The sequence below is a fragment of the Canis lupus genome, chromosome 4 (genome assembly GCF_003254725.2).
Source record: "Canis lupus dingo isolate Sandy chromosome 4, ASM325472v2, whole genome shotgun sequence".
In the NCBI taxonomy this organism is placed as follows: domain Eukaryota; kingdom Metazoa; phylum Chordata; class Mammalia; order Carnivora; family Canidae; genus Canis; species Canis lupus.
In genome coordinates, this window is record NC_064246.1 from 74,385,913 (window position 1) to 74,408,540 (window position 22,628).

The following is a 22,628-nucleotide window of genomic DNA, read 5'->3' on the forward strand; positions in this document are numbered from 1 at the left end:
TTATTTTGTAGCATCTTGTGCAGATGCCATACATGATCTACTAAGCACATTTTAAAAAAGATTTTATTTATTTATGAGAGAGAGAGTGTAGGAGCAGGAGCACAATTTGGGGGAGGGGCAGAGGGAGAGGGAGAAGCAGACTCCCCACTGAGCATGGAGCCCAACATGAGGCTCCTTGTGGGGCTCATCCCAGGACCCTGAGATCATGATCTGAGCCAAAGCCAGGGGTTTAACCAACTGAGCCATCCAGGTGCCCCTCCTAAACACATTTTAACAGCTTTGTATAAAGTCTTTCTCTAAGAGATTCTGGACATGCCACACATAAAGGTTTCTTAGAAGTGAACAATCCATGGGGTTCCTTCGGTATTCCCACATGATAACAGCCAGGTTGTTGTTAGCACTCTGCTCTGTGCTTAATTTCAATCTGCTCTTGGTTTCAAAGAGTGAAGTGCCCTCTGCAAAGAGCGAAGTCCTCATATTTTTTTACTCTAAATATCCCAAATAATTCTGGTGATTTCAATTATTTCAATTTTTTAAAAAAAGGACACAAAATGTTAAGAGTTTAAAGGAACATTTGGGATTTTGTAATGTAGTCTCTAAATTTACAAATGATACAATTGAGACCTGGAGAAATTAAGTGATTTCCCCAAGGTCACAGTCAGTGCCAGAGATGCCTAAGTAAATGTCATCTCACTATGCGAACATCTTGAAGGGCCTGCATGTGTAGTTTACCAACAGAAAGGATTAGTGAAATTACTACTAGATAATCACAAATACAAAATGGCAGCCAGGGAATGCTGAATGCTCCTTTTTCTCTTTCCATGGGGGAAACTTTTAGCTTTATATGAGTCCTGAGAGCTTCTCTCTCTGGTCTTCCTTTCTCTTCTCTTTTCTGCCCTTCTGCCCTGCCCATCTGGGTCAAGAATAGGAATGACATCACTCATGACCCCATTGTGGGATGACTTCTTGCTGCTTAATGGAGAAAGCCTTTGTGTCTTTTAGATTCTTCTGAGAGGAGCGTCTACAGACAAGTAAATCCCCATGTGGCTAATGCAGCTTTCTGTTCACATGGGAAAGCCTCATGCTTTATTATATTAAATTGCTGTATAATAAATATATATCATACTATGGAATGGTTTTCATGATGTGATGTTAAAAAAAAACAAGGGGGAGAAAAAAGTCATGTGTTTAAAAAGATAATGAGACAATCATGGTTATCCGAACACTGAATATTTTGATAAAATTAAAGAATTATGGAGGTACCTAGGTGGCTTAGTTGAGCGTCTGCCTTTGGCTCAGGTGGTGATCACTGGGTCCTAGGATTGAGTCCTGCATCGGACTCCCTCCAAGGAGCCTGCTTCTCCCTCTGTCTATGTCTCTGCCTCTCTCTCTTTGTCTCTCATGAATAAACAAATAAAAAATCTTTAAAAAAGAAATTAAAGAATTATGGTTCATTTTGTTAGGTGTGATAATGTTGTAGTTTTTTTTAAAGAATCTGTATTTTTGGAGATGTATACTAAAATATTTATTGATGAAATTAACTGATGTCTGGGATTTGCCACAGAATAATCTGGGACACGGAGTTGGGGAAGCAAGTGGGCTATAGATTAAATAAGATTGTCCACAAATTGGTAATTGTCAAAAGTGGGTGATGAGGATGTGGAAGTTTGTTAAATTTTTCTGTTTTTGTAATGTTGGCTATTTTCCATCATAAAAAGTGGAGGAACTCCTATTAGGATGTTCAATGGGAAAAGCAGGAACTCCAGCTTAAGACCTCAGGTCTTAGAGGCAGGGACTGATGCGTGTGAGGGACTCCCACGCTTCGAGATCATCTATCTTTCCTGACTGACTACACGGTAGGTGGCAGGTGTGGATGAATGAATAATCAAAGATGATCCTTCTGATTCTGGTACAGGGCAATTTCCAGTGAAGTTCAAGTGAGTACGTTCTGTAAGATATGGACTAGTTATCACCTGTGGGTTTCAGATTAGGTTGTTTTTTTTTTTTCTTATTTATTCAACATTGTACTTTATGGTCTGTCCTCCCTCCTTCATTCCACATGTTTTGAATTTGTGTTGTGACTGGCTGGCTCTTTCTTTTCTTTTCTTTCTTTCTTTTCTTAAGCCTTTTTTTTTCTTTTTAAAGTTTGTACCTTCTGACCACCTTCACTCTTTTTGCCCACTCCCTATGCCTCCATCTCTGGCAACTACCAATCTGTTTTCTGTATCTAGGATTTGTTTTTTATAAAAATATTCCATGTACAAGTGAGATTATACAGTATTTGTCTTCTTTTGTTAACTTATTTTACTTGGTCTAATTCCCTCAAAGTCCATTCAATGTTGTCACAAATGACAGGATTTCCTTTTTTATGGCTGAATAATATTGTTATAAATATGCCCAAACTTCTTTATCCATTCATCTGTCAATGGACACTTAGGGTTGTTTCCATATCCTGACTGTTACAAATAGTGCTGCAATGAATGGGGGTGCAGAGATCTTTTTGAGATAGTGGGTTTTGTCTCCTTTAAATAAATACCCAGCTGTGGAGTTGCTGGATCATATGGTAGCTCTATTTTAATTTTTGCAATCTCTGTGCTGGTTTTCATTGTGGCTGCACAAATTGATGTTCTCATCGCCTTTTGGAAATGGCAGAGTTGTATCCTTCCTATTGTCCTTCAAGCAGCTGTTTTCTGTAGAAGTCTAGTATTTTTTAAGAGCACAGCCTGAGTTGGCTAACAGCACATACTGTGATCAGCTTGTAGACTTAGTGGCTGTTTGTTTCTCATTTTTGACTCAGAACCACAAGAAGGGAGCACTGAAAACCACACAGACACTTAGAGAGGAAAAATAGGTTTATGTTGCTCAGAAATTTTACCTTTCATCTGAAAGATATAGGAATTAAAGAATGTTCAGTGTGAGAAGGTTTCAGTATTGACAGAGGCCAGTAGAAGTAAAGGTATCTGAGGTAAAGACGTACAAGTAGGCAATTAAGGTAAAACTGATTCAGAATAATCCTACTCACTCATTCCTCATCTGCTATCCATTTCCTCAACTTCACCCACAGTGCTCCCAGGAAACCCCGTATTTCCTCCCAGCCTGGCTGTTTCTGCTGGTTTTGTATTCTTGTTGGAATCCTTCCACTGGTCTATATTCTAACTGCACACTTAGCACAGCACTAAGCACTTAAGTGTTTCATAGTCATTTTTTGGGTTGGATTCTTTGGATAAAATATCCCTGGAGGCATGTGGAATGTTGCAATCCTGAAGATGAGGAAAACGGAATCAGAAGACAAAGTGGACCCCAAAAGCAGTTCAGTCTGCTTTTCACTTCAGGGTATTGAAACCTAAGGAGGTCCATTGACTTGCCCAGAGATACAAGAGGTAGAGCCAGACCAGAACTCAGTCTGGGTGCTCATGGTATTTCTAGAGTATCACACTACTTGTTACTTACAGGATGACAAAGTGGCGATGAGTTTGCAGATTGAGTTAAGGAGGATCTATGAGAGGGTCCTGGGTGCTTGTCTCTTTCTGTCCTGGTGGTATATAAAGTGATGAGTAAAAGAGAAGAGAAGAAAGAGGGCATCAGTGATGGCCCCGAACTAGAAATAAACCTAATGTCCATCAGCAGTGAATGGCTGTGTGAACTGTAGTGTAGTCAAACAATGGAATAACATACAACAGTGAAAACAATACGAGCCAGTGCTATGCTTAACAACGTAGGTATTTCTCACAAGCTAATACTGAATGAGAAAAATAGGCCTGAGAGTTCATATGTGTGATCCCATTCATATGGAGTTCAAAACCAGGCGAAACAAATCTATGGTGATGAATGTCAGCATAAGAGTTACCTTTGGGGTGAATGGTGACTAGGGGGGATATGAAGACGGCCTTCCCTGTTGGCAGAAATATTCCATCTTTTGATCCTGATACTGATTATCCAAGTGTGTTCCTTGTGTCTTAAGTCGCTGAGCTGTGCACGTAAGATGTGTGCATCTTTCTGTATGTTCACCTGAGCTAAAGACGCTAACTTATCTAAAACTGAACTTCTCACCTTGCTCCCCAAACCTGTACCACTCACCGTCTTCCCATCTGACCTAGTGGCTTCCCTGTCCTCTGAGTTGTCTCTGACTTCACTCTTTCCTTCATATACCAGATCCGTCTGCATATCTAGTTGGCCGTAACTTCAGCTTAGGTCTGGCTTCCACCTCCTGTCCTGCTCCTCTGCTGGAACCATCCTGGTCCTGGACACCTTGTTTGCTCCCCTGGGTTATTGCCATCACCTTCTAACTGGTCTGGCTGCTTCCACCTTCACCCTCATTATAGGCTGTTTTCAGTACTGTTCCTCACTCAGAGTAAAGGCCAAAGTCAACACAGCTTACAGGGTCTGGAGCAATATGACCTCAACTCCTCTCTGTTTTTCTTGCTTCCTTTCACCTCCAGCTATCTGGTCTCGTGGCTGTTCTTTGAACAGCCTGCACACACACCCCTCCCCATAAGGTCTTTTCCCTTCTTGATCAGTGCCTCCCCACTCCCCCACCCCCATAGCTACATGGCCATCACCTCTTTTAAGTCTTTTCTCAGACATCACCTTCTCAACAAGACTTACTCTGACCTCCCTTTATAAAATCACCCTTCTGGAAAAAGAAGATGAAATCAGAGAGGGAGGCAAACTATAAGAGACTGTTAACTCTAGGAAACAAACAGGGTTGCTGGAGGGGAGGTGGGTAGGGGCTTGGGATAATTGGGTGATGGGCGTGAAGGAGGGCATGTGATGGAATGAGCACTGGGCGTGATATGCATCTGATGACTCACTGAATTTTCCCTCTGAAACTAATCGTATTAATTAGATTAAATTTAAGTAAAAAAAATTTAAAAACCCGAAGACTAAAGCTATAATCACCCTTTCCTTGCACTCCCCTGCCGTGCTTTGAGTTTCACCTTTGTGCTTATTACTTTCAACAAACTATGTATTTTCCTTATTTATCTTTGCATGTCATTTGTCTTTTCCCTCTATACAAACATCTTGGGGGAACTTTAAAGCAACTTAAAGTTTGGAGAGCTCAGGTTTTGATCTTCCCGGCTGCAGAGTGTTTTTACAGCCCATTACTGAGTTTGGTTTTACCCCTTGAGTGGACAGAATGAGCACTGGTGGCTCCTGGCCTTTTGTTGTTGTTTTAACAGATGAGGCAACTGCATCTTGAGAGAACAAGGTCAGGGGGCTAGGAAGTGGCAGGGCCAAGACTTGGCGATGACTTCAAGGCCACTCTTCTTTCTGCCGTGACATGTCACCCCCTAGGGCAAACAGCTGTAGCTAAATGGCAGAGGAGGCCGAGGACAGAGCCCAGCGAAGAGGTGGGCCAGGGAGCAGAGGGAGCGACCCAGACTTGATGTAGTTATGAAGCAAGACACGGGTGGTGAGCGTATGGACAGAAAAACGACAGAGCCTGGCCAAGAGACAACTGCCACTGTCCCCAGAGGCCGTTACGGAGTCAAGTAAGGACAGTCCTGGCTTTATTCTGTGTCCAGAGGCCAAAAGTGGAGCAGAAGGAAGGCAGATCCTTCGGTGACCAGAGCTCTGTTTCAAGGGCAAGGTTTCTAGATTCTGGTGTTACACTCCTCCTTTCTGGGCTCTCGGATCATCCGTGGGATTCACATGAGAATCAGGTCTAATTCTTCACCTCTCCTTCCAAGTAGATTTGCAATAGGTCACAACTGAAGAGGACCCATAGCATAAACATAAACGATAAAGAGCACATGTGGGGGCAGGAGGATGTAATGAGTCAGAAACATTTTTCTAGTGAATTTACTGTGATCCGAACATTTGGTTTTCATCATCCTGGAAGCTGGAGAGAAAATGAAAAGTAGCAGTTACCGCCTGGTTAAAACACACTCAATATTTGGTTACAGGCATTTGGAATTTTTAGGAGGATGAAAGCCTAAGAGGAAGCCACCACACAAATCCTATTTAAGGGACATTAAATTCTTTGGTGGATTTTTATTTTTACAGACCTATTTTAAAGCCTTTTTTCCCCACCCCTGCTACCAGATGAGCGTTCTACTTACCCAGTAGCATTGTCTAGAGATGAAGATGCAGAATGCTTGGGCAGCGTTTTCAGGGAGGAGAGATGTGCGTTGTGAGGATCACGCTGGGCTTCTACTCTTGGGGCTGCTCCAAGCACTCTTAGCACCCCACAATTTAGCATTTCCCGGGACATCACGCTCTCAAGCACTTCTAACCTGACCTTCCCATTAAATTTCATCTTCTTAAGGATTGAAACATCTGCCGCTTCTTATGTACTGACTCGGTGCTAGGCCTAAAGTTTTTTAAAAGCTGCGAATGTCGGTACACCTGAAGCATGGAAGACACAATCCTTGCCCTCAGGGAGTTTACACTACAGAGCTGAGAGGGGAAACCAGCACACACAGGAAATAGAAGATCGCAGGTGCTCTGCAGGTAGTTGTCAGGAACACTAGGTTCTAGGCTGGGAGTTGCTATCCCGTGTGTGTGTGTGTGTGTGTGTGTGTGTGTGTGTGTGTGTGTGACTTTAAAGAAGACTATTTTATTTATTTATTTATTTATTTATTTTTAAAAAGACTATTTTAATCTATCTAAGCCTCATTTTGTCACCAGTGAAAGTAGTTTACTCAGGTCACTGGTTTTCAAACTTTTTGGAGGCTGACCCACAATAAGAAATACATTTATTTCGAACCGTTCATTCACGCAAACCTATGCAAGTAAAAAAAATGTGTATCCGAATGACGCTTGCCCTTTGCGTGTGCACCCAGAGATTTTCTGTTCTTTTTCCTTTATAAATTTGCTGGTGTGCTTTAAAACTGAAGGCTCTCTAAAGTTCTTTTTTGGTTCTAACCATATGTGGTTAATTCTTAATGGAAAATGTTAAATTAAATCCTATTTCTAGATACCCGGTTCTTAAACTTGACAGCAGTTAGGATCTCTTGGGTGGTAGTTTCCTCATCCCTGGAGCCTGGGCTCCACCTCAGAGGTCCTGGTTTAACTGGTAAGGGGGTGTAGCCTGAGGTCAGCATTTTTAAAAGCTTCTCACAGGGTCCACAGCTTCGTCAAGTTGGAGAAGCACTGCTGACGGAGGCTCCCCTGTGCCTAAAACATCTCAGTGCATGGAAATAGCTTTTCCCAAGCTTGGCTTTTGGGTGGTCCCTGCAGCAGATTATGCTCGTGTCCGTAAAAGATGTGCATTTTTCTAATTCCTTCAGGCTCTACCAGAAGAGGCATCCTTCCTCCTATCTAAAGTCCATGCATCTCCTCTCAGGCTCTGGATCCTGTCATCCTCACTTCCTTGGGAACACTGTAGGATCAGCTGTCACCTTCGTGTCATGCTCTTCACTTTGCTCTCCCTACAGCTTGTCCCCATGGCCATGGGCGTCTTGAAGCAGGAGAGCCAGGTTCTGGTCTCACGGAGTCCAAGAATGAGTCTCTTGGGCACAAGGGAGTGAGTAAAGTGATAGAGTTTTTATTAAGCAAGGATACAGGGGTGAGAAAAAGGCTCTCAGGAGTGAGTGGGTCCCTGACATGGAGGCCTTTTAGGGTCGAAGACTAACCAAGGAACTTAAATTCTTTTACCGTCTCTACTGACAGCACCATTGAGATAATGCCTTTCATGGCTTACTTCCTTTTTTAGGGTCTGATAATTGGTCACAAGTGATTGTTAAAACAAGACCTCATCTCTGACAGCTAGGGCAAGCTGGTCTGGTGTGTGCCCTTATCTCTGGTTTCCTTACGCCTCCACATTTTGGGGATTTCTGGGAGCCTGATCCTGTAGCCCCCTCCCCATCTCTCCCTACCTGGCCCCTGCATGCCCCTTACTCCATTTCAACAAGCCCTACCCACCAGAGGAAGCAACCCTCTCCTCCCTCTTTCCTAGGGAAGCTTTCTGAGTGAGTGGAGCTGTCTGCTACCCTCTTCCCAGCACCAGGCCCCTACCAACCAGCTGCCCTCTGCCTTCCACACCTGCCTGCTTCTCAAAGCAGCTCTTATCAAGGTCCCCAGCACCTCCCAGACCATTGGATTCGGCAGATTCGGCTTCATCCCGAACCTTTTATTTCATCTTTATGCTGTGCTATTTGCCTCATCTTCCCCCCACTGTTACCTGCATGAAACAACTGATGCATTTCTACCCTTTGCCTCAAATCTTTGTCTTGAGCTCCAAGTGTTTATGGATGATCTCCACTTGGAGGTCATAAAGCTCAACTTGTCCAAAACTGTATTTATTTTCCTTTCTAACCCTTTCCTTTCTCTGCCAGTGTCCCTGTCTCCTCTGTTATATCCCACAGCCAGCGAGCCCGCACATTCTGCTGATTCTCCCTTGTACATCGCTCTTCACTGTCCCCGTCACCCAGTGCTGCCGCAGTGCCCGGGGCAGTCTCCCGTACCACGACTGCAGATTCCCCGCTGCTTCCTGCCAGCACACTAACCCTGGCGGTGCGTTTGCCACTTTTTCTCCTCTGTGATATTTTGATAACGTACATTGGCTTGTGTCATTCCCTTGTGTAAAACCCATTAATGCTTTCGATGCCCTCAAACCAAAGCCTGAACCCCTTCACACAGCTCACAGGGCCCTTTTTTCTCTGGCTCCTTTGTAACAGCAATCATTTCTCTCCTTTCTCTTTCTGTTTCAACAATATTGGACTTTTATCTCCTCCGGAGTTCCACGTTCCCTTAAGGCCTCTGTATGTGCTTCATTTTGTCTCTCTCTACCCGAAACAGTCATTTTATAGATGAGGAAACAAAGTTTAAGAAAGGAAATGACCTACCTGTGGACATTTGTGTATTTGTTCATTAAGGAAGCCTCTAAAATCCCAGGGTACATCAGAGATGAACAACAGCATGACTCCAGAACCAGACACATTTAGCTTCATGCTTTAGCTCCATCTCTTACTAGCTGTGTGCGCCTGGGCAAATATCCTAACCCTTCCGTAATCCCGGTTTTCCTCATCTGTAACATGGAGATCACTGGGTACCTGTGAGGATGCAATGAGATATGATTGATGTAATATTCTTCCTTGAAAGACTGGAACAAAATAATTAAATAAAATCCTGGTATTGTATTTTTTATTTGATTATTATCCTCAGCCTCAGTTGACTCAATGCTTGATTCTTTGGATTTAAATCGAAAAATGAATAAAAATGCCATAAAAATGATGACATAATTAATTCAGCAGAAATACAGAAGCACTTAAAAACTGGACAATAAATTACATGTGTCCCTTGAAGGATTAGTGAATGTATACCAGGGCAGGGCAAATAGAACATTGTGTGGAATTCAAGGAGAGTCATGATCAGCAATGTGTGTTCAAGTTGAATATGGCCAAAATGGCAAGTGGTATTTGTAGCTAACTTATTCTTATGTTATATTTGTGGTGGAAAGAATTTTAGGTCCAGTCTCAATCAGCTTCTTCTTTTATTGCATATTGAGACTTAGGGCTCGGAGGAATTGAGCATTTGCCAAGGTCATGTCAATTCATTCATTTCATTTTAAACGAAATTGCAATTTAAGGGTGAGACTGGGACCAGAGCCTCAGTTGCCAGACTCCGGGTATCATGCTTTCCATTGTATGGCCTGGTCACAAGCTTGTCCTTTTCCCTCATATGAAGGGAAGCACCAAATCTGCAGTTATCTTGCCCAAGATTAGCCAGATGGTGTTTCTTCCGTAGGAATATGATTGAAATAACTAGAATACAGAAAGGGAGACAGAACATAAAGACTGCTAACTCTGGGAAACGAACTAGGGGTGGTAGAAGGGGAGGAGGGCGGGGGGTGGGAGTGAATGGGTGACGGGCACTGGGTGTTATTCTGTATGTTAGTAAATTGAACACCAATAAAAAAATAAAAAAAAAAAAAAGAAATAACTAGAATACATTGGAAATCTCTAACATGAGAAAATTCATTTTCTTAGATATGAAGTATTATAGACCTTCTCCCCCAGTAAGTTCTATAGTTACTAACACATTTAGAGGATCTGGAATCTAAATTCTACACTAGAAACTGAGTTTCTTTAGGAATGGTCACAAGGCTCTCTGAGCCTTAGCACCATCTTCTTAGAAAACTCTACACCATGAGAGCCAAGTGGAGGAGGCAGCAAAAGACAAAAGATGAAGCATAGGTCCAAGTAGACTGGTAGCTTGTGCACCCATGGAAGCCACAGGAGCAGAAATAAAGCTAAAGGCTAGGGACTCTGGTACCAATTGTTGGACTGCATGTCTACTTTTTTAGAACTTGATTCAATGGATCTAGAACATCCATTGCCATCTGATTGAGATGACCACCTTTGAGAGACCCACCTTCCTCATACCAAAACAGTCCCTTTTTGCCCTTTGCCCTGGCCCATGACTTTTGGGACTAATTCTGTTTTCATCTGTGGCTGAATGTAACACACGTATAATAAATCATCTCTGCTGTCTCAGCTGAAGAAAAAAAATGGCTATAAGGTGAAGAGTTCCTCAGGTTTTTGCCTCAGTAATGTGGTTGTGCAGGTCAGAACTCACCTGAAATATACTCTTGACAGGAACTGCAGAAAAGGGGAGGTTAGCAGTGGCTCCCTCACTGGTCCTGACCTGGAACTCCTTGGCCTGGACTCCAGTGAACAGTTTTTAAAATGTAAAAGGCTAACCTGAGGTTGTTGATGCTTTTACTTTTCTATGTACTTTTCCATATTGAAAAGTTGTTACCACTTCCGGCCATAACTGGCCAGTATCATCCATTTTGTAGGCCTGCATTGAGAAGGTACTCAGCTAGACTGTCATCAGAAGTGCTTTTTCCATCCTTAAGAGACTGGGCTTCCATTAAATATATCCTTGTATATATACTGAATGTATTTCTAGGTTCTTCAGTAACATCTGTATATTGGAGGCGAGAGGAGAGAGGGGAAATAACACCTTTTGAAAACGAAGTATTTCTTGCTATGTTCCAAATCTGCTGTGAGTACTCAGTACTCTGTAATTATTATAATGCATTGTGCCACTTGATATAACACTGCTTTAAGGTATATATGACCTCTGTATTACAGATGAGAAAGCTAAAGCTTGCAGTGGATCTTTAGCATCTAATATTAGAATTTGTATGTATTTACCCCCTAGACTGCAGTGGATTCTAATTAAACATGATTACATCTAATTTGCTTTTAAATGTCCTATAATTTTTTACAAAGTTATTTTACCAAATTAGAAAAGGCATTTTTTTTCTTCTGTGGCATAGACATCATAACCTCTTTTTTTTTCCCATCACACATACAGACACTTCTTAAACAAGCGTTCATTAACAAGGCAGGCACAAAATATTGCATAGATACATTCTGTAAGCTTGGTGAAACCCTTCTGTCTCTCTTCTTAGGTGCTCTACTCCCCCATCCATCACCACCTCCAATATGGAACAGCTCATTTGAGGCAGACGTAGCTACCTTCCTGGGCAGGATGCTATGCAGCCAATGGTTGGATGTGGGTCTGATTAAGGCTTCAGGCTCGTATGCCCTGTATAGGTTTTTGGCCTTGCTAGATTCCTATACCTTGTTCATACAAGAATGGAAAGCATTGCTCAGCTATCTTACCAGTTTATATACCTTGAACATCTTTAGTTTCCTCAGTGAGAACACATTTCTCATATTCATTATGGTAATCCACAAGACACTACTTTCATTAATATATTTTTATATACACTGTGGTAATCAGCAAGGTTATAGACTGATGATGTTGACCCAAATAGCAGAATTTGTGGGAGCCATTTGGGCAGTGTGTCTCTTTTTATCTTAATGCTAGATGGCTGATAGCTTGGCCAATCTTAGTACTTAAACTTTAATTTGCATGTATAATATCATAGTGACTAGACTATAATATTTTACAGTAAATTACAGACTTCCTAATTCTGCTCCCATGATTACACTGGCTCTAGTCAGACATTGTTTGTGTGTTTGTGGGGAAAAAAGTACATGTAATGAATGGGAACTTCGTCTTTGCTATGTCGGTTCCCATTGGCTTTCAAATATTTCTCTATTCTGTAGCCCACGGTGCTCTTTAAATGACTCACTGGAGTTCAGTGTCTGCACCCCCACCCCCACCCCCCCACTCCTAGGCTGGTAAATCTTATAGAAATTGAGGAGAGTGGGGATGGTGAGCAGGTCAGATAGGTGTCATCTGCAATTTCCAAGTGGTTCTGATACTTTATCTCCCCATTCAATTGCCTTAGGCTAGTATCTCGTTTTGGACAAAGCATTCTTCTTTTCACTTATAAATTGCATTTTATTGAAATGGCTTCTAGAGTACTGTCATTTTCTCAGGATCTCGGAGTCTGAGGAAAAAAGTGAAGACTTGGTGGCCTAAAAGTCATTTATTCTTGCCCATACATCTACAGGTCAGCTTGAGTGGGCTGGCCTTGGCTCCCCATGCAGGTTTGGGCTCAGATCTGCTCCAAGCATAATCCTTCTGAGGCCAGCAGCTATTGGTGGAAGTTCTTCCCAGAGCAATGGCAGAGATGTGGAAGGTGAGTGCCACTATGCAAACTTTGTTCACACATTCAGTTGTACTGAGTCTGCTAACATCTTTTTCACTAAAAGAGGTCATGTGGACAAGGCCAAAGTCAGAAAGCAGAGAACTGTATTCCTTGTGCGGGGCAGAAGAGAATATGTTTGACACCCTAATATACCACAGGCCCTGAAAGAACATCATCGATCCTTGGGGGCAGTTTTTGGTTTGCAAAAATTTATGCACACAGTTACCCATTCAGCCCTTATAATGGCCCTGTGAAGTGCCTATTGTATGTCTCCATTTTTAATGAGCAGTGACGGTGTAAGGAGGTTAAAGATCTTTGGGGAAGGATGACCTGCCAGTAGGTGACACAGCTGGGCTCCTGTCTTCTTGCCCTACATCATTCCCCATCTGACTTCCATGAACCATAGAGACCTTTGCACTCTGGATACCACCAGAGAACATGAACGTGGCTGTGGGTAGTTCTCAGTGTTGCTTGTTGATGGTATCCTGAGGAAGAATACTCAAACTAGAATGGTTCAGGCCAGTGCCTCTCAAACTTCAACGCACTAAAAGTGAATTTGTGTGACACCTTTGGCCTTTTCCCGGGTCACAGCACTTAGCACTTCAGGTCACATGTAGTGTTCTCAGTTGTCCGTTGCTGAGTGTAAGGTTCTCACCAATGGGATTTCTGTCCTGTCCCTGGTAATGTTTCTGATGCTGTCAGTTGTTTGTTTCCACCACTCTTCTTTTTGGGTTTGTGGTACTTTTGTCTGTGGGTTTTTTGTTCAGTTATCCTAGTCTGTCCATCTGTTTTTGGGGGAGGAATTTTGGAGAAATTTAAGAACAATACTATCAATGCCTCTATCTTTCCAGAAGTCTATATGCCTGATCATTGATGGAGCCTTTCCTGGGCCTCTAGAGTGACTGACCACCACCTCCATTGGCACCTACCCTACCCTGGATATCTTTAGCACATGATACCAGTGACACTTGCTGTTTATGGATAGGTCTCCTTCTGAGGGTCGAAGTTGCTTTTTAACTGCCTTTGGATCTCTAGTACCTAAGGTAATGTCTGGCATATAGAGTCCTTCAGTAAGCATTTCTTAAATGAAAGAATAATCAAAATATTGCTCTTAATAGGTCCCGCACCTGGAGTAGTAAACTTGTTACCTGTGTAAATTGCCTAATAACAGCAAATATACTACCTCTCCCATAAGAGACAAGTCATGGGATATTTACTCTGCCTGGCTATTCAAATACTGTTCAAGAGGTTTACTTGGGATGGGGGGAGGACAGAGAAAGATTTAGAGGTTCAGTGTCTTAAAAAGTAAAGACTAGGTTATTTTCTGTAAGCTACTCCTGGGTGTTATATTCAGATGCCAAGAGTGGAAGTTGCCTGAAATCTCAAAATTTTAAGCAGAGCACTCAGTGAGGACATTTATGAGGAGTAATAGAAAAAGATGCAGAAAATAGGGACTCAGGTATCCATCAGAACTTGGTTTACATGGTACTGTTACCATAGCATTGGTTGGAGTGGAGGCATCTTTGGTGATGAGCACTATCCCTATGGTGACGCCGTGGGTGGTGTCCTTTTGTTTGACAGATGCAACCTGCCTGTGGTTAGAATTCAGTTCTTTACTTACCCCAGTTGAACTTGGCTGGGAGGTAGTGGTTTGGTCCTGTGCTCAACAGAAAAACAAACTTTCCAGCTCAGCCCCTTTCAGAGATAGCTCTTTGATTAATCTGTGAAAACATCTCCTGCTGAGAGTTCCACTTCCCAGTGACAAGATATCTCAGTCATTTGCCTCTGCGATCAGAAAGAGTGAAAATCTTGATGGAATCTTGTCTCACATTTAGATCTTTCATCCATTTTGAGTTTATCTTTGTGTATGGTGCAAGAGAGTGGTCTAGTTTCATTCTTCTGCATGTGGATGTCCAATTTTCCCAGCACCATTTATTGAAAAGACTGTCTTTCTTCCAATGGATAGTCTTTCCTCCTTTATCGAATATTAGTTGCCCATAAAGTTCAGGGTCCACTTCTGGATTCTCTATTCTGTTCCACTGATCTATATGTCTGTTTTTGTGCCAGTACCACACTGTCTTGATGACCACAGCTTTGTAGTACAACCTGAAATCTGGCATTGTGATGCCCCCAGATATGGTTTTCTTTTTTAAACTTCCCCTGGCTATTCGGGGTCTTTTCTGATTCCACACAAATCTTAAAATAATTTGTTCTAACTCTCTGAAGAAAGTCCATGGTATTTTGATAGGGATTGCATTAAACGTGTATATTGCCCTGGGTAACATTGACATTTTCACAATATTAATTCTGCCAATCCATGAGCATGGAATATTTTTCCATCTCTTTGTGTCTTCCTCAATTTCTTTCAGAAGTGTTCTATAGTTTTGAGGGTATAGATCCTTTACATCTTTGGTTAGGTTTATTCCTAGGTATCTTATGCTTTTGGGTGCAATTGTAAATGGGATTGACTCCTTAATTTCTCTTTCTTCAGTCTCATTGTTAGTGTATAGAAATGCCACTGACTTCTGGGCATTGATTTTGTATCCTGCCACGCTACCAAATTGCTGTATGAGTTCTAGCAATCTTGGGGTGGAGACTTTTGGGTTTTCTATGTAGAGTATCATGTCATCGGCGAAGAGGGAGAGTTTGACTTCTTCTTTGCCAATTTGAATGCCTTTAATGTCTTTTTGTTGTCTGATTGCTGAGGCTAGGACTTCCAGTACTATGTTGAACAGCAGTGGTGAGAGTGGACATCCCTGTCTTGTTCCTGATCTTAGGGGAAAGGCTCCCAGTGCTTCCCCATTGAGAATGATATTTGCTGTGGGCTTTTCATAGATGGCTTTTAAGATGTCGAGGAATGTTCCCTCTATCCCTACACTCTGAAGAGTTTTGATCAGGAATGGATGCTGTATTTTGTCAAATGCTTTCTCTGCATCCAATGAGAGGATCATATGGTTCTTGGTTTTTCTCTTGCTGATATGATGAATCACATTAATTGTTTTACGGGTGTTGAACCAGCCTTGTGTCCCAGGGATAAATCCTACTTGGTCATGGTGAATAATTTTTTTAATGTACTGTTGGATCCTATTGGCCAGTATCTTGTTGAGAATTTTTGCATCCATGTTCATCAGGATCCTAGAGAAGAACACAGGCAACACCCTTTTTGAACTCGGCCATAGTAACTTCTCGCAAGATACATCCACGAAGGCAAAAGAAACAAAAGCAAAAATGAACTATTGGGACTTCATCAAGATAAGAAGCTTTTGCACAGCAAAGGGTACAGTCAACAAAACACAAAGACAACCTACAGAATGGGAGAAGATATTTGCAAATGACATATCAGATAAAGGGCTAGTTTCCAAGATCTATAAAGAACTTATTAAACTCAACACCAAAGAAACAAACAATCCAATCATGAAATGGGCAAAAGACATGAACAGAAATCTCACAGAGGAAGACATAGACATGGCCAACATGCACATGAGAAAATGCTCTGCGTCACTTGCCATCAGGGAAATACAAATCAAAACCACAATGAGATACCACCTCACACCAGTGAGAATGGGGAACATTAACAAGGCAGGAAACAACAAATGTTGGAGAGGATGCGGAGAAAAGGGAACCCTCATACACTGTTGGTGGGAATGTGAACTGGTGCAGCCACTCTGGAAAACTGTGTGGAGGTTCCTCAAACAGTTAAAAATAGACCTGCCCTACGACCCAGCAATTGCACTGTTGGGGATTTACCCCAAAGATACAAATGCAATGAAACGCCGGGACACCTGCACCCCGATGTTTATAGCAGCAATGGCCACGATAGCCAAACTGTGGAAGGAGCCTCGGTGTCCAACGAAAGATGAATGGATAAAGAAGATGTGGTTTATGTATACAATGGAATATTACTCAGCTATTAGAAATGACAAATACCCACCATTTGCTTCAACGTGGATGGAACTGGAGGGTATTATGCTGAGTGAAGTAAGTCAGTCGGAGAAGGACAAACATTATATGTTCTCATTCATTTGGGGAATATAAATAATAGTGAAAGGGAATATAAGGGAAGGGGGAAGAAATGTGTGGGAAATATCAGAAAGGGAGACAGAACGTAAAGACTGCTAACTCTGGGAAACGAACTAGGGGTGGTGGAAGGGGAGGAGGGCGGGGGGTGGGAGTGAATGGGTGACGGGCACTGGGGGTTATTCTGTATGTTAGTAAATTGAACACCAATAAAAAATAAATTAAAAAAAAAAAAGAAATAGTAAAAAAAAAAAAAAGAGAATCTTGGAGATTAGGAAGACCTCAACAGTCACCCTTGACCTTTACCTCATACTGGCCTTTTTTGGCCACGTAGCTAGTCAATGTCACAGGAAGTGTCCTCTCCTCAGTGATTGGCATCTTCTCTTGCTCAACTTTGTAACTTCAGCACTGTTTCTGCTACGTAGTAAATGTTTCTGGACTCAATGAGGCCTTTATTGCTTTGAAGCTTTATATTTTCAGGAAGGAAATCCCAGAGAAAAGCAGAGATCTATGTCAGGACAGATGGAATCAATGGGGGGAGAAGCAGAATGAGGAGCCTAGCCACAAGTTAAGTGCATTTTCCAGTAGTATATTACCTCACAGCGCAGGACATCATGTCCTGTCATGCCACAAAGTGACATTCTCTAGTTGTTTACTCAGGCTGCACTACCCAGTTATAACCTAAGTATACACCAGCCCCCTGAAACTAAATGCCCAGATTTGTAGCTTTGCCAATTTCTGTGGTATAAATATTCCGCTATGGCTGATTTTTTTTTTTTTTTAGATTTTATTTATTTATTAATGAGAGACACAGAGACAGAGAGAGAGGCAGAGACACAGGCAGAAGGAGAAGCAGGCTCCATGTAGGGAGCCCGACGTGGGACTTGATCACGGGTCTCCAGGATCACACCCTGGGCCGAAGGTGGCACTAAACCGCTGAGCCACCCGGGCCCCCACACCGTGGCTGATTTCAAGATACCCGTCCTCTTTAGTTTCTTATGGACTCTGTAACAAATTGCCACAAATTTAAACCAACAAAAATTTATTATTTCACAATTCTGGAGGCCAGCAATCCAAAATCAGTTCCACTGGAGTGAAATCAAGGTGTCAACAGGACCACATGTCCTTCTGGAGGCTCTAGAATCAGTTCCTCGCTTCTTCTAGCTTCTGGCTTATGGCCATGTCACTCCATTCTCTCCCTGGGTAGTCACATTGCCTCCTAGGGCCCACAGGGATAATCCCCACATTTTGAGATCCTTAATCACATCTGCAAAGTCCTTTTGTTGTTGTTGTTGTCACATAAATTAACATTCACGTGCAATGGGAATTAAGCCATCACCTCTTTTGGAAAACCATTATTCAAGCACTCACATCTCATTGAACAACTAGTTTACAGAATCCTGAATGTTACCAAATGGTTCTCACAAGTGGGTACAGGGGGCTACAGCACACCATTGAATATAAGCTGCTTGTGGAAAAAGATTGAGATTACTCCTTAGTTTGTATCCTCTACAGTCCTCGGTCTGGTGCAAGCAAGTATGAGCTAGTGTTTAAAAAATATTTTTGCATTGACTATAAGAGACCTTAAAATGTAAAATGCTAGTTAATGTAAAAACACCCTGGTTGTTTCTTTCTAGGAAAAACCTTCAGATTGTGAGAATTATAGTAGAAACACATAGTCAAAGGCTCAGGGACATGATCAGAACTCACACACTAGCCTTGTGAGAGAACCCAGTGAGTCATGGCCAGAATTGACATAGTTTTGAGCTCTTTGAAAAACCCATGTTATCTCTAATGGTTCTTTCTGAACGTTCCTCTTGGATCAAGTTTTCTAGTTGTAGGTTTTTTTGTTCTTTGGCTTTTTCCTCTCATGTCCTTCATCTCATTTGCAGCACTAGACTAAGCTCCCAGGGCAGGGATTGTGTGTTAAGCTTCCTCATTACCTTCCCCTTCACCCTGTACCCAGTCCTGCAATGCTACCACAGTGCCTTGAATTAATGCCTCCACTATTATTTTATTATGTACTGACTGACTGAGCCACTCACCACATAGCAGTGTATACATGTGTGTATATGTGTAAGACCGCACAATGAGTGCAAGAACAGGCCTGGTATTTTTCAAATTTACCCAAAAGTGTATCATATTGGTGTCTCCCTTAATTCCAGATCCTAGTTGGCATAGCTTGTGTTGCTTGGGCCCTATAGGAGGCCATAGTCCTGGAGCCAAAAGCATTTTAAAGAATGTCAGTCACCAATCCCTCTAGCCCCAGAACATACTCTGGCTTTCTGCTCTCTTCTGCTCCTTCACTTAGTGACCTTGCCTTAGTGTCCATTTACCTGGTTTGAGGGGAAGATGGTGCGTGCAACATGTAGAGGGGACACCCTCCAAGATACCTTCCTGGTCTTTTTTTTGGGACCCAGGGCAGTTGACTCTGGCATGACCCCTTTGACGTGGCCCCCTCCACAATCTTGCTTTTATATTTTTTTAATTAGAAAATGTATTTATTTATTTGACAGAGAAAAGAGAGAGAGAGAGAGCAAGCACAAGCAGGGGGAGTGGCAGAGGGAGAGGGAGAAGCAGAAGCAGGCTGTCCGCTACGCAGGGAGCCTGGTGTGGAGTTCGATTCCATCACCCTGGGATCATGATCTGAGCTGAAGGCAGACACTTAACTGACTGAGCCACCCAGGTGCCCCCATAGTCTTGCTTTTATATGTCTACTCAGTCATTTCGACCAGCAGAGAAAAAGGCAGGAAATACATGAACTAAATATATACTATTTGTTGGCATTGAACTAGGTGGTTTACAACATAGTTTCCTGTTTAATTCCCTTTACAACCTAGCCAATGGGGGATTCACCCCATTTTATGGATGATGAGATTGACAGATGGCCAAGGTGTCTGATGAATGGGTGGTAAATCAATAAGGCGGGTATTATCATTCGCATTTTACAAAGAATGCACACAGTCTCAAGTGGTCAAGAATGTGCTGAATTTCTCTTGTGGGGAACTCCCTCCCCACCATCATCAGAACCTTCTGGCATTATGAGTGAGTTCACTTCACTTCTGTGCTCAGCCCTGGTCATCCCCGGGTCAGTGCTGCTGTGTTCCTCCGGGTCCCAGAATCTTTCTCCTGTGAGACTCTATTCCCCACGGTATAGGGGAGTCTGAAGTTGGAGAGAAGGCTTATCAAAGTGTTAGCAGTTATATATACTCTTTTCATCCCAGTGTCTACTAATATCAATAACACATAACTCTAGAAGATAGCGTTTTTCAGCTTTTTTGAGGTATAATTAATAAAATTGTTAAGATATTTAAAGCATACAGTTGGAATATTTGACATACGTATACATTGTGAAAGGGTTCTCCCCACTGTGTTAATTAACATCTCTATTACCTCATGTATTTATTTTAAAATGAGAACATTTGTTTAACCCTCCCTTAGCAGATTTAAATTATACAATACAGAGTTATTAACTTTAGTAACCATATTATACATGAGATTCTCAGACCTTATTTACCTAATGGGAAGTTTGTGCTCTTTTACCAACCTCTGTTTTCCCCACCTCCTAACCCCTGGCAACCACTTTTTTTTTTAATAATAAATTTATTTTTTATTGGTGTTCAATTTGCCAACATACAGAATAACACCCAGTGCTCATCCCGTCAAGTGCCCCCTTCAGTGCCTGTCACCCATTCACCACCACCCCTAGGTTAGGAGTCTACATGTTCTGTCTCCCTTTCTGAACCACTTTTTCTACTGTTTATTTTTAAGTTTGACTTCTTTTTTTTTTTTTTTTTTTTTTTTTTAGATTCCACATACAATTGATACCATGCAGTATTTTTGGCGGGGGGTTTCTGTTTTATTTCATGTAGCATAATGCCTTTCAGGTTCATCTATGTCATTGCAAATGTCAAGATTTCCTTCTTTCTGAAGGCTGAATTATGTTCCATCGTGTGTATGGGTATGAGCATGTGTGTGTGTGTGTGTGTGTGTGTGTGTGTGTGTATACACACATATTTTCTTGTTACATTTGTCCATCAGTGGACACTTAGATCATCTTTATATCTTGGCATTTGTGAGTAATGCTGTAGTGAACATAGGGGTGCAGATATGTCTTTGAGATAATGACTTCATTTTCTTTGGATTATAACCAGAAATGGGATTGCTGGATCATATGCTATTTTTTTTTAATGGTTTGAGGACTCTTACTGTTGTTCAAGGTGGCTGCACCAATTTATATTCCTGCTAACAGTGCACAAGGGTTCCCTTTTCTCCATATCCTCTGCAAAACGTGTTATCTCTTGTCTTTTTAATAATAGTAATTCTAACAGGTGTGAGTATTAGGGGCTACACCTAACAGGTGTGTGAATTTCTAGGGGCTAGTATTTAAATAGATTAGAACATGAATGCTCTTGCCTTGAGTCTTATAGGGCAGGAGCCCTCCTCAACAGGCATGGCCAGGAAGATTATAGACCATTGACCATTGTTAGAGTATATAAGTGAAGGCTAAGTTTTCCCTGTCTAGCAACTGGTACTAGGACTGTGGGAAGCTAAGTATTTAAATTTTTTGGTATGATATAAGCTAAATTTACATTCTTGTTGTCAGTGTGTTACCTTCTCATGCCTGAACTTAGAGATTCCTTTATAGAAGCCTTCTCAGATTCTTTTCAACACTGCCTTCTGTGAATGCCCTCCCTTTCATTTTGGACTCCATTTGATCCTGTTACAGCTAGGAAGAAGGAAGCTGCCTTGAAGGATTCTCTGGCCATTAGTAGTTACAAAGTTCTGATTTGAAATCACATTATTTTGACATTTATTTGTTTACTTTTTTATTTTTATTGAGGCATAACATTTAACATTAGCTTCAGGTGTACAACATAGTAATTAGATATTTGTGTGTTATTGTGTCCTGATCACCACAATAAGTCTAGTTAACACCTGTCACTGTACATAGTTACAAAGTTGTTTTTCTTGTAATGAGGACTTTTCAGATCTCCTCTTTTAGCAACTTTCATATATGCAATATGTTGTTACTAACTACAGTCATCATGCTGGACATTACAGTCCTGTGACTTACTTATTTTATAACTGGAAGTTTGTACCTTTTAACCTGCTTTGGCCATTCTTCCCACTCTCTAGTTTTGACCTTTTAAAGAAAATGATGATATGAGACAAATGAAATTTAGACTGTGGGTGGGCTTTTGAAATTGCTTCTTGTGCCGCAGCTTTGTCACAGAATTGAAATGGCAAGTAGCACTCGTGATATTAGCAATTACCAAGTTGGAACTGAACAATTTAATGATGTACAATAAAAAGGATTTGTAACAGGCAAAGTTTGGCTCATGGAGATGCATCTTCATGGTCAGACAAATATTATGACATAACAACTGATCTTGAGGTCCTTCCCACTTTCCCTTTCTCTATGTTTAAGGAGAGATGGGAGAGATAAGCTTTGGTTTCAGGAGGCTTTGGAGGGAGGGGGCTCCATTTTGTGTTACCCATTGAGCTTTATAGTCTTTTAACCTAAGGATTTGATCCTTGTTCAGATATGCTTGCTTCCTACTAGGAGGGGTCACAAAACTGCTTGTGCTGTTTGTTACCAGTTTAGAGTAGTGGTTCTCCATCAGCTCCTTTCTCTAAGCCAGTTCTCAACCTTGGTTGCATGTTAAAAGCACTTGAAAAGCTGGGGAAGCTACCCACTTCTAGGAAGTTGAGTTCATCTGGTTGGGATGCAACATGGACACTGGGATGGTTTAAGGCTTCTCAGGTAACTTCCAAGCACAGCCAAGATTGGGAATCAATGGCATAGAGCAAGATGCTGCTGGAGATTTTGATGGGGCTGGAGGAGCATAGGAGGAAGATATTTGGGTACCTTAGAAGTAGGGATAATAGACTGGTACAAAAAGAGAGAACAGAGAAGAGGAAGAGCACAGAAGAGACAGCTGACTGAAGGAAAGACAGGCTTCTCAGATCTCACTTTTGCCTAGATGAGTTCAGGGAGAAAGCTTCCTTCCATTTTAACCCACTCAGTTATGATTTCCAGGAATCATATACCACCTGATGCCAGGAGGTGAAGACATCAGAAACTGAAAGA

At 41.8% G+C, this 22,628-nt stretch overlaps 1 protein-coding gene across 1 annotated transcript in view; it reads left to right on the forward strand.

The window, feature by feature from the left end:
* ADAMTS12 (ADAM metallopeptidase with thrombospondin type 1 motif 12) overlaps positions 1-22,628 on the forward strand; it is a 312,048-nt gene that overhangs the window by 53,615 nt on the left and 235,805 nt on the right. The gene's annotated exons all lie outside the window — the stretch shown is intronic.